The sequence below is a fragment of the Emydura macquarii genome, unplaced genomic scaffold (genome assembly GCF_026122565.2).
Source record: "Emydura macquarii macquarii isolate MOO-44397 ecotype Brisbane River unplaced genomic scaffold, CSIRO-AGI_Emac_v2 contig_2924, whole genome shotgun sequence".
NCBI classification, from domain to species: Eukaryota; Metazoa; Chordata; order Testudines; family Chelidae; genus Emydura; species Emydura macquarii.
Window position 1 is genome coordinate 3,462,316 of NW_027133061.1, and position 6,298 is coordinate 3,468,613.

Sequence of the window (6,298 nt, forward strand, 5' to 3'; positions counted from 1 at the left end):
GCCCAGCCCTGGAAAGAGACACTCATCTGTATTTCAGCTGGGCACAGCCTGTCTTTGGAGGAGGAAGCAGCTGGCTCTTGTGTTGCTGAGTACATAGGCTGAGAGCCGGCAGTGATTCCGCCTCAAACCCGATCTCTCTGACCTGCCAGAGCCCAGGCCCAGCGGGCAACGGAGAGTGGCTCGCGCCCGCATGGGGCTCAGCTACCGCAACAAGGGCTGTTTTCCTTTGTCTGGTCTGATCCTTGGAGGATGTGCTCAGCTTTCCCCTGCGCCCGATACTGGCGCAGGCGGCTGCAACGGCTCGCCTGGCTGACGGGAGCCGTCAGCGCCCGGCTCTTGCTACTAATCAAAGCGGAAGGGCCCAGGCCAGAGCAGCACGAGCTGAAATCATCAGCCACTAGCCTTTCGACGTGGGGCTAAGTTGCAATTAGAGCTTCCTCCTGCAATCAGGGGTGAGCGGTGCATGCAGCTGGTAACAGGACGGGGAGGGAATGTGTTCGTGGCTTGTACCCATCCGCTTTGTGGTGGGCTGTGATCCTGGCTCTGCTGCTTATTGTCTGGCCTCAGGCAAGTCGCTTCACCTAGCCATGCCTCAGCTTGCATCTCTGCGAAATGGGGATGATACTTACCCACCTTGGAGGGGGGTGTTATTAGGTATATTATGGTAGCACCTAGAGGTCCCACCTGAGATTAGGACCCCATTATGGCTACCTTAATACTACTAATAATGCACATGCACCTAGAGTCCCCACCAGTTGAGCTCAGAGCCCCATTATGGCATGTGCTATATTAGCATTATTACAGTAGCACCTCAGGGCCCCACTGAGCTACATGGGAGAAGGCGCTTATGGAAGACAGGCAGTGAGGTCTAGCAGGTAGGGCACTGGATTGGGATCCAGGAAAGCTGGCTTCTATTCCCTTCTCCGCTGCTGGGTGACCTTGGGCAAGTCACTTCCCCTCTCTGTGCCTCAGTTTCCCCCTCCCTTCTTTTGTCTGTTCAGACTGTGAGCTCTTTGCGGAAGGGACTGTGTCTGTGCAGCAGGGTGTAGGGGGCAGGGGATGGGAACTGACCTGGCTTAGGGTCCGTTAGGTGCTACCCTAATGTGCATAGCAGTCAGCCGAGGGATAATTCTAGCTACTGGAGAAGTCTGATTGCGGACAGGGAACATCCAGGAGAAATAAGATGAACTGACCATTCCCTGGCACATTAGCCCCCAGCCACAACTGGAGCTAGCTGCTACCCGGCCTGCGGCAGGCCGTGAGTCTCCCAGCCCGGACCGACAGGCTGGGACTTGTGGAACACGTGCTAGTGGCTCTAAAGCCAACCATGTACACGGCACTTTGAAATCACGGCTCAGATTGGAGCTCAAGCTCTGAAGTCCCCCCCCCCATCCCCTCCAGGCCCACGTTGCACCATCTACACAGCTAGTTTTTAGCATGGTGGCATGAAGCCCAGTCCGCCAGCCTGAGGTGGGAGGCTCCCTAGCACCCTGGGCTGTGTAGACAGACCCACAGCGACAGGCAAGCACTGGCCTGAAGAGCTCATGGACTAAGCAGACAAGGGGAGGGAGTGGGAACAGAGCCCCAGACAAGAAGTGACATGCCCAAGGCCACCTGCACGTCAGTGGCAGAGCTGGGACTAGAACCCAGGTTTCCTAATTCTGGGCCCTATCTGTCAGGCTACTCTGCTGCCCCACAACAGGGGCAAGAGAAACCAGAGGCTTCTGCAATGCATGATGGGGCGATGCTGCCTTCCTTAGATTCCTGTGGAGTGGCTCGTTGCTCCCCCTACCTGAGGAATCCCAACTTAGAGAGAGAGAGAAAAACCAGCTGCTTGCCTAAGGGAACCCACCACTGTACCAGCCAGAAGCAGCCAGGCTTCGCTACAGGGGATGGGAACCCAAGAGTATTTCTCTCCCTTGGAATAACCCATTGGATAATGCTGACAACCCGATATTAACAGGAACAAGGCAGGAAGCCGAGGGTATTCTTTCCCCCCCCTCCCCTCCTTAAGCATTTTGTTCTGTACTTATTAGGCTGCAGGTACCATGTTCCGTTGAAGCCTTTAATGGCTGTTTCCTGTCCTGCAAGCAGAGCTCCCAGTCCCGCGCAGGGAGAGGGCCGGTGGCTTTCCACAGCAGCAGATGGCTCAAAACAAGACCAAAAATGCACCTCTAGTTAAATTCCTCCCGTGAAGAGGAGATCAAGCAACAAAGAGCTCTCTCGCCCTCATCGCGCTTCTCCTCTGTGGTTCATTCTCCAGGCTGGATGCTGCTCATTTACACTGGTGTAAACCTGGAATAACTCCAGTGGGGTTAACTCCAGAGTCACACAGACTGAGACTCCTGCCCCCTGTACTAAAGTGAGCAAAGGTGAAATCTTATTCTCCTGGCTCCCCGAGGCTGCCCTTACCCAAGTGTTCCAGGGTGCGAAAGGATCTTATGGGCCGGCTGGAGTGAATCGGCCTATCTCCATTGGTGTCCGTGGAGCCAGATCCCAGCCAGTATAAATCAGTGCAGCTATAGGGAAGGCAAGGGAATGCTGCCGCCTTACAGGAAGGCAGTCAGGCCTCCCAGCATCGTCTCGTTATTTTGTATCCTTGAAATATTTCAGTGCCCCAACTGGAAGCCAAACTCGGGGTCTTTCTAGCTTGTGGGGGGGGGTCAGAGCCCCATTTTGCATCCCACCCTGGAAGGAGCATGCAATTAGAGTGGAAATAGGTCAGCTGTGACGTTTTTAGGCCATTCATCATCCCGGGGATGCCAGCCAGGGCTACTGAATAGACAAGCACTGGTAATTGACCGGCTGCTGTCATTTGTCAAGTTGCTCAAGGCTTCAGCCTAGCAACTCTCAGCCTGGATTCTATCCGCACCCACCATGTAAACCCCACTGGGTGCGATGGAGCCACTCCCAGCTGACAGCAGTAAAAGTGCAAGCAGGAGCAGGCCCCAGGGGTGGAAAATTCAGACACAGAAGGTTAGTTTAAGGTTCAAGAGGGAGGTGGGTAAAGCCGGTTTCTGGCCCAAGCACCTGTGACAGGGGATCATGCTTAGGTTTCTGATTCTAGGCCCAGATTTTCTTCTTGTTAACCCCAGTGAAACTCAGTGGATTTCTGTTCGATGGGTCATCTCCCCAGCTGGCGGGAACTGGCCATAGTGCTATTGGAGTCAAAGGGCCAGATCCGCAGTGGGTGTCAAAGAGCCACTAGCTTCATTGGAGTCCAGTCATGGCTTTGCACCACTATCGCTGAACTCAGACTCTGCCCCAGCTGGATCTGGGGGAAAATGAACATTATTTTTACAGTCAGAATAATAATAAAATCCCATTGTTGCATCCACTGTTCCTCCCACCAACAAACAGGGATTTTATTCAAGACATGCATTAAAAATCTGTAATGCCAACTTAATGACAGGCTTCCTCCCCCTTTCCCCTAGTCTGTACACAATGTTGCAGATTTTTAATAGCTGTCTTGAGCAGACCTAAGTGTTAACAGGGACATTACATGAATTAACAGGGCTCAGGGCATGTACAATCCATGAAGAGAGGTTTCCAATGTAATACTGCAGCTTTCAACTCCCTTCCGTCCACACGAGCATGTCACTTGCACTCTGTATCATGTACGGGGAGATGATGATGCTGTAAGGATCTGGGCTGAGACCCAACAAATTCATTGCACTAAACATAGCTGCAGCCACAACTATCAGAGTAGGGGGCTCCCAGGCTGCCATCTGAGCCTGAGAATGGGATCGGGACTCCTGGGTTCTATCCTGCCCTAGGCTCAGTGTGGGATCTTGGGTGAGCCTTTTCACCCTCTGTTTATCTAAGATACGTATCTGACCCTCCTCCTCCTAGCATCTGAGCTCCTCACAGCCTTTGATGTATTAATCCTCACAACAGCTGCCAGGCAGGGCAGGTCTATTATCCCAGTTGTACAGATGGGGAAACTGAGGCACGGAATGACTGAGTGACTCACTCAGGCTCACGCAGGGCATCCGTGACAGAGGAAGGACCTGACGCGGGGTCTCTGCAGCCCCAGCCGAGCACCTGAACCACTGGGTCGTCTTTTCCCACGCAGTTCACTTTCTCCACAGAACAAACGCCAATGTTAAAACTTGGGTGCCTGACGCTAGCCCTCTCCGCACACCGCCCCTGGTTAAGGGGTGCTGAATTTCTCCCAGCTCCCTGGACTTTACCGACAAAACAAACATCTCATCACCCTAGTTAGGTGCCTCGTTTCATGCACCCACATTGGCGCATGTAATCCCAGACCTCTAGCAATGAGGCCCGAACACTCATTCAGCATTGCTTCTGCCCAGTTCCCTCTCCCTACCAACCACCCCACAGGATCAATGGGTCTTTGAGCAAATGTCTCCTCTGGGCCTGGTTTTGAAAGGCCATTAGCACCCCCCAGTGGCAGACTGGGCAGTAGCAGCATGCCAGCACAGTGTACCTGCAGGGTATTTGTTCTGCTCAGGCTCCCGGATTAAAATGTAATTTAAAAGACACAGGCGCAAAGATCTCAGCTGCCGCAGGATTCTAAATAACCCTGTTTATTAAGTAGGTGCAAATATACAAGAAGTGTTCCACACCGGGATTTCATGGGGTTTAAACCAATCCAGATTCACACCTTTAGTTCATTCGGCTGAATGTTCCTACATGGCCATGTGTAGACAAGCTCCCAGCTACCTCTGGCAGGGTTCTGGTAGTTTCAGCAATGGAAGGCAGCAAGACCCTTTAGAGAGCTCCCAAACTATTTAAAGGGATATTACCCAATTCCTCAACACTGCAACGCCCATTTTACATGTGGGGGACATGAGACACGGAAGGAGGGGTGGCAGTGTCTTGATTTCTCCAGCGGTGCTGCACATCTGCCATTTCCACTACAGTTAATAGGATTCGTGGGTGGCCAGCACCAGCCCATAAGTGAGTCGCCCAAATAATTGGACTGATTCTTTTCCGAGGTCAGAACGGCCATGTGATCATCCATCTGACCTCCTTCAGGACAGGCCAGAATCACTGGCTAGAATCATCTGGCCTCAGGGCCACACGGCTGGCTGGGCTAGAGCCTCTCAGAAAGACATCCCATCGTGAGGTAGCACGCGGGAGTCACCTGGCATGCAGCTGGGGACAAGCACATTTGCTGAGCCTTTTCGGGGCAGGGAGAATCGTTTTGTTCTGTGTCTGTACAGCACCTCGCACCCTGCTGCATGGCTGGTGCCCTGATAATGGAAATAAATAATAAACACGATTTGGTTCATTGCTGCTGTTCCTTACTCCATTGACGCGAAGGCCGGGCAGCTCTGCAGACCTATGTCCCAGCCCAGCATCACACACAGATACAGCACGAGCAGCACCATCTTTTCCCACTTTATCTTTGTGGCTAACCTAGCCTGAAGAGGAGATCATCTCTAGGGCTTAGATAGGAGTTCAGTCTCCACGCCCCATCCTCGACCTCCCTGCTAAGACTAGCGTGCAAGCTACATGGGTGTAGCAGCAGGAGAATGTCAGGAACTGGGCTGAGACCTAAAAAACTCATTGCACAACATGTCACTAACCATCATCAGTCCTTCAATACCAGAACGATCACCTGTCCTGCTCCGTTAGAAGGGTGGAGGCCAACAAAGAGCACGACGTTAAAATTTAAATGGTTTTTATTATTATAAAGAGCAGTTTAACCCCACCGCGGCTAAAAGCTACATCGTAACTACCCACGAATCCTTGGCATTGCGAAGAAACTCAGTCACGGTCACAAAATAACAGTGAAACAAAGAAGGGGTCAGGGAAGAGAAGAATCAAATTTTGGCTGTTCCTACAGTGACTCAAATTCTATTTTCCCTTCAGAGTAAATCTACCTTATACGGAACGATACAATATTGCAGCTGTGAGGGGATAGGGATCACCCAGAATAGTCCTTGTCCAGATGGGGGCCCCAGAAGCACCCCCAAAAGCAAAGTGGTGTAGATGCAGATGTTAAACAGGAATCAGGTATCCTTTACTCTAGAGCAGAACTGGGGACCTACCGTTGCAACGAACCTACAATTACCGTGTTTCATACATGAGCACTCAGCCAAGGGGAAAGGTTATTTAGGCACAGGTTGATTTTAAAACACAAGCCAATCAGACACACATGCGCCCAATCTACATTCACAGGTTATGCGGGTTGGGATCTTTAAAGCACTCAGAGTCAGCCTAAGAGTTCGGCCACCACGGGGATTTCCTGAAAATTTCACAGTCAGATCCAGAGCCTGCAATCAGTTCTTCATTCTGTGTTTGTACAGCCCCTAGCGGTCCTGGTCCA